Below are 11,246 nucleotides of genomic sequence, written 5' to 3' on the forward strand. Positions count from 1 at the left end.
ATGACTGGTAGCCTTCATTGGCTATCTGGGTGCTGGCAGACGTGGGGCTGCATTGCTACACAGCAGCAGCCCCTTGCCTTTTGGCAGTAGATGGTGTATTACGACTGGTATCCGTTGTCGTCGTACTCCAGTTCAGTCATAGGCATCTGAGCAGACATGCTTTGTCTCCTGGAGACTCAGTCCTATTGAACCATCTTGATGATGATGGCTAGCAGTTGTAGTACAGTATCTTCTGCCAAGCACCCAGAAGATGCTGAGGGCTATCAGTCATGCTGCACCATCTGCTGCCAGCTTAAGACGTAAAAATTAGATGGACCAGATTTGTTCTGTATTCATTTGCTTCCCCCTCCTTCCATGAAATCAACGGCCTGCTAAACCCAGGGTTTTGAGTTCAATCTTTGGGGGGGGCCATTCTGTGTGACAGTTGTTTGTGTTTCTCCCTGATGCACAGCCACCTTTGTTGATTTTAATTCCCTGTACCTGTATGCCATGTCGTCAGTCGCCCCTCCCTCCCTCCGTCAGTTTCGCGCCTTTTTTCAGACCAGACGCTGTAGCACTGGGATCATGGAGCCCGCTCAGATCACCGCAGCAATTATGAGCACTATGAACACCATGCGCATTTTCCTGGAGTATATGCAGAGCCAGGACATGCCAAAGCAAAACCAGGACCAGCCAATGAGGCGATTGCAGCGCGGCGACAAGAGTGATGAGGAAATTGACATGGACACAATTTGGAGTGAGCAAATCTACTGTGGGGGCTGCTGTGATCCAAGTTGCCAGGGCAGTCAAAGACCTGGTGATATCAAGGGTAGTGACTCTGGGAAACGTGCAGGCCATAGTGGATGGCTTTGCTGCAATGGGATTCCCAAACTGTGGTGGGGCAATAGACGGAACCCATATCCCTATCTTGGCACCGGAGCACCAAGCCACCGAGTACATAAACCTCAAGGGGTACTTTTCAATGCTGCTGCAAGCCCTGGTGGATCACAAGGGACGTTTCACCAACATCAACGTGGGATGGCCGGGAAAGGTACATGATGCTCGCGTCTTCAGGCAGTCTGGTCTGTTTCGAAAGCTGGAGGAAGGGACTTTCTTCCTGGACCAGAAAATAACCGTTGGGGATGTTGAAATGCCTATCGTGATCCTTGGGGACCCAGCCTACCCCTTAATGCCATGGCTCATGAAGCCGTACACAAGCAGCCTGGACAGTAGTCAGGACCTGTTCAACTACAGGCTGAGCAAGTGCCGAATCGTGGTGGAATGTGCATTTGGATGTTTAAAAGCGCGCTGGCACAGCTTACTGACTCGCTCAGACCTCAGCGAAAAGAATATCTCCATTGTTATTGCTGCTTGCTGTGCGCTCCACAACATCTGTGAGAGTAAGGGGAAGACATTTATGGCGGGGTGGGAGTTGAGGCAAATCGCCTGGCCGCTGATTACGCGCAGCCAGACACCAGGGCGGTTAGAAGAGAACAGCAGGGTGCGGTGCGCATCAGAGAAGCTTTGAAAACGAGTTTTGTGACTGGCCAGGCTACTGTGTGAAACTTCTGTTTGTTTCTCCTTGATGAACCCTCCGCCCCCCCCACCCGGTTCATTCTACTTCCCTGTAAACCAACCACCCCAGCCTTCCCTCCCCCCTTCGAGCACCGCTTGCAGAGGCAATAAAGTCATTGTTACTTCACATTCATGCATTCTTTATTAATTCATCACACAACTAGGGGGATAATAGCCAAGGTAGCCCGAGAGGGGTGTGGGAGGAGGGAAGGAAAAGGACACACTGCAGTTTAAAACTTTAAAACTTTAACACTTATTGAAGGCCAGCCTTCTGATGCTCGGGCAATCATCTGGGGTGGAGTGACTGGGTGGCCGGAGGCCCCCCCACCATGTTCTTGGGCGTCTGGGTGAGGAGGCAATGGGACTTGGGGAGGAGGGCTGTTGGTTACACAGGGGCTGTAGCGGCAGTCTCTGCTCCTGCTGCCTTTCCTGCAGCTCAACTATACGCTGGAGCATATCAGTTTGATGCTCCAGCAGCCGGAGCATCGACTCTTGCCTTCTGTCTGCAAGCTGACACCACCTATCATCTTCAGCCCGCCACTTGCTCTGTACATCCCGCGATTCAGCCCGCCACCTCTTCTCTCGTTCATATTGTGCTTTTCTGTAATCTGACATTGACTGCCTCCACGCATTCTGCTGTGCTCTTTCACCGTAGGAGGACATCTGGAGCTCCGTGAACATATCATCCCGAGTCCGCCATTTTCTCCTTCTAATCTTTGCTCACCTCTGCAAAGGAGAAACATTTGCAGCTGGTGGAGGACAAGGGAGAGGTGGTTAAAAAAGACACATTTTAGAGAACAATGGGTACACTCTTTCACGTTAAATTTTGCTGTTCACATTACACAGCACATGTGCTTTCGTTACAAGGTCGCATTTTTCCTCTTATATTGAGGGCCTGCCGGTTTGGTGTGAGAGATCACTCAGGCAATGCCAGGCAACAGAATTCGGCTTGCAGGCAGCCATGGTAAGCCACAGTCTTTTGGCTTTTTTAACCCTCATAACATGTGGGAATAGTTTCAAACAGTAGTGCCCTCATTTCCCATACCAAGGACCCGTTGGTTTGGCCATTTAAAATGGGTTTGCAATGTAAAAGGAGGGGCTGGGGTTTCCAGGTTAACTACCCACCTCCCCCCCACACACACACACACAATTCTCTGGGATGATCCCTTCACCCCTTCCCCCCCCCCCCCACCGCATGGCTAACAGCAGGGAACATTTCTGTTCAGCCGAGCAGAAATGGGCACCTCTGAATGCCCTCTTAATAAAATCACCCCATTTCAACCAGGTGACCATGAATGATATCACTCTCCTGAGGATAACAAAGAGAGATAAGGAATGGATGTTGTCTGAATGCCAGCAAACACCGGGACCATACGCTTCCATGCAATGATTCCAGACTACGTGCTACTGGCCTGGCGTGGTAGTGTCCTACCATGGCGGACGGGATAAGGCAGCCCTCCCCAGAAACCTTTTGCAAAGGCTTTGGGAGTACATGAAGGAGAGCTTTCTGGAGATGTCCCTGGAGGATTTCCGCTCCATCCCCATACACGTTAACAGACTTTTCCGGTAGCTGTACTGGCCGCAATTGCCAGGGCAAATTAATCATTAATCATTAAACACGCTTGCTTTTAAACCATGTGTAATATTTACAAAGGTACACTCACCAGAGGTCCCTTGTGTGTCCTCAGGGTCTGGGAGCACACCTTGGGTGAGTTCGGGGGTTACTGGTTCCAGGTCCAGGGTGATAAACATATCCTGGCTGTTGGGGAAATTGGTTTCTCCACTTCCTTGCTGTGAGCTATCTTCATTATCATCATCATCTTCCGCATACCCCGAACCCGCTTCCCTGTTGCATGTTTCTCCATTGACGGTTGGGGTAGTGGTGGCTGCACCCCCTAGAATGGCATGCAGCTCCGCGTAGAAGCGGCATGTTTGCGGCTCTGCCCCAGACCTTCCGTTTGCCTCTCTGGCTTTGTGGTAGGCTTGCCTTAGCTCCTTAATTTTCACGCGGCACTGCTGTGCGTCCCTGTTATGGCCTCTGTCCTTCATAGCCTTTGAGACCTTTTCTAATATTTTGCCATTTCGTTTACTGCTACGGAGTTCAGCTAGCACTGATTCGTCTCCCCATATGGTGAGCAGATCCCGTACCTCCTGTTCTGTCCATGCTGGAGCTCTTTTGCAATCCTGGGACTCCATCATGATTACCTGTGCTGATTAGCTCTGCGTGGTCACCTGTGCTCTCCACGCTGGGCAAACAGGAAATGAAATTCAAAAGTTTGCGGGGCTTTTCCTGTCTACCTGGTCAGTGCATCTGAGTTGAGAGTGCTGTCCAGAGCGGTCACAATGAAGCACTGTGGGATAGCTCCTGGAGGCCAATAATGTCGAATTCCGTCCACACTACCCCAAATCCGACCCGCAAAGGACGATTTTAGCGCTAATCCCTTCATCAGAGGTGGAGTAAAGAAACCGGTTTAAAGGGCCCTTTAAGTCGAAAGAAAGGACTTCGTCGTGTGGACGTGTCCAGGCTTAATTCGATTTAACCCTGCTAAAGTCGACCTAAACTCGTAGTGTAGACCAAGCCTTATTTAAATTGTAAAGTTGTCAGCGTTACAAAGGAAAAACTAGTTGTGTCAGTGAGTTTTAACATTAATGTTTTTAATTTAAAAAATTTCACTTCTGTAGCATCTTCCATCCAAGGGTCTCTATGTCCCTTACAGCCATTAACTAATTTAACCTCAAAATACCCTTGTGATGTAGAAAAGTATTAGAGCCTCATTTTATAGGTATGGAAAGTTAAGCACAGAATTTAAGTGACTTGCCAAGGATCTTACAATGAGAGTGCACACTAGGAATGGAATCCAGGAGTCTTGACTTCTGCTCCCATGATCTAGCCACTGGCCTACATTGGCTTTTAATTCACTTATTGTTATAAGTATCATAATCAAAATAGAAACTTTGTGCTGTTTTTCTGGGGAATGATCCAGTACTCTGGCCTGAACATAGGAGGTTCTGCCTTTGGTGAACTTCTTTATTCTGGGGGTGAGAAAAACAAAGTGTTACCTCACAAAACAGCACAAGGATCTTGTAGGCAAAATATTCCTTGTCCCTGGACTAACAGAAAGCTAAGGCTAAAGGACAAATCACAAAGACAAGGTAAATCAGAGGAAAGAGTTAAATATCCAGTTATGGAAACAGTGGGGCACAGTAAAGTTACATCGGAATCATTACAGATAAAAGCAAGCAGTTGTCTCATTGGGTTGAACACTATTCAGAACTATACACACAAGAAAGAAATATCACCAGCGAATCACTGGACCAAATACCAACTCTATAGGTCATGCCAGAGCTAGATGTGTAGCCCACTGTAGAAGAGCTAAGCAAGGTCATAGATTTGCTATCAAGTGGCAAGGCTCCTGGAAAAGATGGCATCCAAGCAGAAATCCTCAAGTGTGGGAAAGACAGCCTACTACCTTATCTTCATCAACTGCTACTTAAATGCTGGAAAGAGATGCATGACGCAAACATCATCACTTTGTATAAAAACAAAGGTGAAAAGGGAGACTGCAACAACTACAGGGCTATCTTGCTCCTAAGTGTAGCAGGAAAAGCTTTCACAAAAGTCATCTTAGTGCACCTACAACAGCTGGCGAATCATGTCTACCCTGAATCACAGTGTGGATTCAGGGCTGGAGGATCAACTATAGATATGATATTTTCTCTGCGTCAACTCAAAGAAAAGTGTAGAGAGCAAAACCGACGATTGTACATCGCCTTTGTGGACATAACCAAAGCATTCAACACAGTTAGCAGAGCAAGTCTATTTGCAATATTAGAAAAGATAGGATGACCACCAACCCTGTTAAGTCTTATACGTTCATTCCACAACAACATGAAAGCAACTGTCCAGTTTGATTGATCCTCTTTGGACAGCTTTGAGATGAAAAGTGGAGTGAAGCAAAGATGTGTTCTTGCCCCTACACTCTTTGGAATCTTCTTCTCGGTACTCTTGAACTGTGCGTTTAAGGACATGAAAGATGGAGTGTATCTCCACACAAGATCAGATGGGAAACTCTTCAACCTGCCCCAACTTAAGTCAAAGACCAAAGTCAAAAAGGTGCTAATCAGCGAACTTCTATTTGCTGATGATGCTGCCCTCATAGTCCACAATGAATATCTACTACAAGAACTCATGGATCCCTTTCAATTGCCTATCAGGCATTTGCTCTCACCATCGGCATAAAAAAAACAGTTGTATTAGGACATGAGGTTCCACAAGATCCTTCAATTACCTTAAAAACAAACCAGATAGAAGTAGTCCCAAAGTTCAGCTATTTAGGTTCTACAGTGACCACCAACTTCTCACTGAATGAAGAACTAAATGTTCACATTGGAAAGGCTGCCACCACCTTTAGCGGTCTAACTAAAAGAGCATGGAACAACTCAAAGCTTACCATCAAGACCAAAATGCTAGTGTACCAAGTTTGCGTCCTCAGCACTCTCATGTATACTGGGGAAACATGAACTTATGCTCATCAAGAGAAAGGTTAAACAGTTTCCACCTACGTTGTTTATGCCACATACTCAACACCAAATGACAAGATAAAGTCACCAAAGCAGAGGTTCTTCAAAGGGCAAATTTACCTAGTGTGACAGCCCTGCTCAAGCAAAGATGACTGCACTGGCTGGGCCATCTGAGTAGGTTGGAAGATGTATACCCAAGGACATGCTATATGGAGAGCTATTAGAGGGAACAAGAACAACAGGATGTCCCAAGCTTCACTATAAAAACACATGCAAGCGAGATATGAAGGAATTTGGAATTGATCCTGACTAATGGGAAATCTTGGCAAGTGATTGTAAAAGGTGGTGCCATCATCTCCATCAGGGTATCAAAGTCCATGAGAGAAGCTGGCTCCTACAGCATAAAGAGAAAAGAGCCCATAGGAAGCAAGCAGCTCCCAACCAAAATACATGCATTTGCCAGGGCGGAAAAAAATTAGTGGCCCCAATCTTGTAAAGTGACAAAAATGAGAGCTTGTCTACACACAGAAATAGCACTGGTTTAACTTAAATCAGGTTAGTTAAACCATTGTAGCTTTTGAGTGTGGACTCTCTTGTGTGAAATTAACACTGGTTATATCTGTTTAGCATGTGCCTGTTTACTGACACAAGCTAAACCAGAGTAAGCCTGGTTTAAACTGATCTAAAGGCTTATCTACACACAATTTTTGTACCACTATTATATTGATTTAGAAAGCCATATAGTAAAAGTGGTGCAACCCCCTGCTGTGGACATAGTTATAGTGCTATAAAGGTACATTTATCAGTATAGCTCAGGGGTGGCCAAACTTACTGACCCTCTGAGCTGCATACAACAATCTTCAGAAGTTCAAGAGACTGGGTGAGCCTGCTGGGTCTCAGCTTCAGCCCCACGGTGGGGGGTGGGACTTGGGGCTTCAGCCCCGCGGCGGGATGGTGGGTCTCAGGGCTTTAGCCCTGGGGGAAGGCAGGCTCAGGGCTTCAGCCCTGCGGGGAGGGGGGTTTGGGGGCTTCAGCCCCATGAGAGGCACCTGTCTGGGCTTGGGGCTTCATCCCCACTCCTGCTGAAGCCCTGAGCCCCAGTAGGCATGCCCCATGGGGTTGAAGCCCCAAGAGTCCCCACCTCCCTGCTGGGCAGAAGCCAGAGGCAACACACGAGGGGCACATGGGGTCACATGTCCCCACCAGATTTTTGCCAGGATTTGCTGGCCCTCCTTGGTCACATGGTGCTACCAGGCCACATCCCTGCATGGCAGCTGTTGGACCTAGAAAGCTGGGAGCTATGGCCATGAGGAAAGGCAGCAGCAAATAGCTGGGAGCTGCAGGGAGAACAACTGAGGGTAAAGGGGGGCATGACTCAAACTGTTGGGGGAGGGCAAACCTATAAATTGTGCCCCTCCCACTCTCAGCAGGCACCATTTGTTTCTGGCAGAAGCCCCAAGCCCCACCACCCTGCTGCAGGGCAGAAGCCCTGAGTTCCCCCCTCCCCAAGTCTGGTAGGTGGAGAATGGGGAGGGAGGCTCTGCAAGCTGCACTTTATAAAAGAGCCACATGTGGCTCATGAGCTGCGGTTTGGCCATGCCTGGTATAGCTTATTACCATAAACTTAGCTATACCAATATAAGCATTTTAATACTGGTATAGAATCATAGAAATGTAGATCTGGAAGGGACCTCAAGAGATCATCAAGTCTTTCTCTTTCTCCTCCACAGTGCTGAGGCAGGATTAAGTATACCTACGCTAACCCTGACAGATGTTTGGAATCTGTGCTTGAAAACAACCAATGAGGAGGATTTTACAAGAGCCCTAAATAACTTGTTCCAGTACTTAATTATCTTTAAAATTAGAATTTTTTTCCTAATATCCAGCCAAAATCGTCTTTGCTGAAAACTAAGCCAATTACTTCTTGTCCTATCCTCAGTGGATTTGGAAAACAATTGATCACCTTCCTCCTCATAATAACCTTTTATATATTTGAAAAGTATGTCCTCCTTCTGCCCTCAATTCTCTAGAATAAACGTATCAAATCTTTCCTCATAGGTTATGGGGTTGTTTTTTTTCTCTCCTCTTGACTCTCTCCATTTTATCCACATCATTCTTAAAGTGTGGTGCCCAAAACTGGAAACAGTACTTCAGCTGAAGCTTCACCAGTGCTGAGTAGAGCTGAACAATTACCTCCAGTATTTTACATACAACACTCCTGTTAATACACCTCAGAATTACATTTGTCTCTTTCACAACAGTATCAGATTGTTGACTCATATTCAATTTGTAATCCACCATTATCCTCAGATCCTTTTGTGACCCGTTGTGCCTGGGGCAGCCCTCACTGAAAATGCCACGGTCAGGGCAGGCTGCAAAAGGGAGAGCAAACACTCCCAAAACTGGTGGTTAATACTGAAGTTAAACTCACCAACCAGTCACAAACTGTGCTTCTGATCCCCCCCACAAGTTATTGAGAAGTGAAAAAAGAAATCGCACAGCCCCCTTTGTTACATTCCAATTCTCTGGCTCCCAATCAGCACCTAGGTCCAGTACAGTGAGAAGTTATTTAAAAACTCTGCTCACTATACAAAATGCTCTTCTGATCCCAAAGGGTCAGCTACGTCACCAGGTCAATATTAGTATGGATCTTACCTAAAATATCATGGTGCCGGTCAATCCTTTAATGTCTAAAACTAAAGGTTTATTATAAGGAAAAAAGAAAGAACAAAAAGAGAGTTGTTAAATGGTAAAGCAATCGGATACCTATAGAGACTTCAAAGTCCATATATCATGTTCTTAGCAGTATTGGTGAGTTTGCTAGCTTTAAAGTCCCTCTGGAACACATCCAAAGCTTGGATGCGTCATTCAGTCCTTTGTTCAGGCCTTTGTTTGTAGAAAAGTTACTCCAGAGGTAAGAAGCGGGATGAAGACAAAATGGAGAAGATGCAGCTGTCCTTTATATTCCTTTTGCCGTGTGACTTGTACTTCCTGTGTCCCCAACACAAGCTTCATAGCACATGGCATGGAAAAACCTTGGAGTCCCCTGTCCATAGGCCTGCCCCTACAAGTCCTGCTGACTCATAAGGTATAGCCCCTGACTTCTTTCAAAGGGTTCTTTGAACAGCTGATGACCCTTGATGGGCCATTGAACAGTCTCAGCATTGATGCCAATCTGTCTGGGGATGTCACCCAGAAACACAGTACAAGTTTTGAAATACAGCTATATTATACATATCTATAATTCACAATACAAAGATGATACAAACATATAAACTAGATTATCATACTTGGCAAATCATAACTGTTACAGACTAGGGATCGAATGGCTAGGAAGCAGTTCTGCAGTTCAGCAGTTCTGCAGAAAAGGACCTAGGGGTTACAGTGGATGAGAAACTGGATATGAGTCAACAGTGTGCCCTTGTTGCCAAGAAGGATAACGGCATTTTGGGCTGTATAAGTAGGGGCATTGCCAGCAGCTCGAGGGACGTGATCATTCCCCTCTATTCTGCATTGGTGAGGACTCATCTGGAGTACTGTGTCCAGTTTTGGGCCCCACACTACAAGAAGGATGTGGAAAAATTGGAAAGAGTCCAGCGGACGGCAACAAAAATGATTAGGGGGCTGGAGCACATGACTTATGAGGAGAGGCTGAGGGAACTGGGATTGTTTAGTCTGCAGAAGAGAAGAATGAGGGGGGGATTTGATAGCTGCTTTCAACTACCCGAAAGGGGGTTCCAAAGAGGATGGAGCTCGTCTGTTCTCAGTGGTAGCAGATGACCAAACAAGGAGTAATTGTCTCAAGTTGCAGTGGGGGAGGTTTAGGTTGGATATTAGGAACAACTTTTTCACTAGGAGGGTGGTGAAGCATTGGAATGGGTTACCTAGGGAGGTGGTGGAATCTCCTTCCTTAGAGGTTTTTAAGGTCAGGCTTGACAAAGCCCTGGCTGGTATGATTTAGTTGGGAATTGATCCTGCTTTGAGCAGGGGTTTGGTCTAAATGACCTCCTGAGGTCCCTTCCAACCCTGATATTCTATGATTCTATGATTCTATAACATTTTCACAGATACCTTACATGGCATATCTGGTCAGATTTATTGTAATTTTATAATATTGGTATGAAGAATATCATAAAATGTCTCCCATGTTTCGTACAGCATCACACCTTTTCTGCAGTGCCATTGCCTATCCAGTTTTTCCCGATTTTGTAGTTGTGCATTTGATTTTTTACTGCTAAGTGAAATACTTTGCACTTGTCTTAATTGAATTAATCTTTTTGATTTCAGACCAATTCTCCAATTTACGAACAGCATTTTGAATTTTAATCCTATCCTCCAAGGTGCTTGCAGCCCATCCCAGGTTGGTGTCATCTGCAAATTTTATGTGTACTCTCTACTCCATCCTCCAAGCCATTAATGAAAATATTGAATAGTCCCAGAACTGGGACAGACCCTGTGGGACCCTACTTGATGTCTTCCCAGTTTGACAGCAAACTAGTGATAAGTACTCTTTGAGTATATTTTTGAAACAGTTATGTGCCCACCTTATCATAATTTCATCTAGACATGTTTCCTTAGTTTGCTTATGAGAATGTCATGTGGGACTGTGTCAAAAGCCTTATTAAAATCAAGATATATCACATTTACTGCTTCCTCCCTTTCCGCTATAACTAATTAAGCACTAGGAAGTTGTGCGCTTTAACTATATTGGTTTCTAAACCAAGAGAGTTATAGTGATACAAAAACTGTTTGTAGACCAGCCCCTAAGAGTGTCCATACACAAAATTGCAATGGTTTGACTAAAATGATATAAAATAACACTTTCAGTTAAATTGACACTTGTGTGTAGACCAAGCCTTAGTGTTTGTAGAAGATCCTTATTCTCCAAATATGATGAAAAGTCAGACAAAACTGAGTGATTTATTTCAGTGTTTAAAGGGACATAACTTGAAACATAATTTAAAAAAAATAGTTTAAAGTTGCTTCTGGTATTAAAAATTGATGGGGAACTGAGAAGGTTTACAGTTCTACAATCATGTTCTTATATTTAAAAAAAAAATCCTTGTACCTGTTGCTATGTGAGGACCCACACAAACAGGGGAAATGACTATATGCAAAGTGCTTCTAAATACATAAATTAAACAAACTGATTATTTTTTTCTCATTTCTTT

This window comes from Chrysemys picta, chromosome 3, assembly GCF_011386835.1.
Source record: "Chrysemys picta bellii isolate R12L10 chromosome 3, ASM1138683v2, whole genome shotgun sequence".
Lineage (NCBI taxonomy): Eukaryota > Metazoa > Chordata > Testudines > Emydidae > Chrysemys > Chrysemys picta.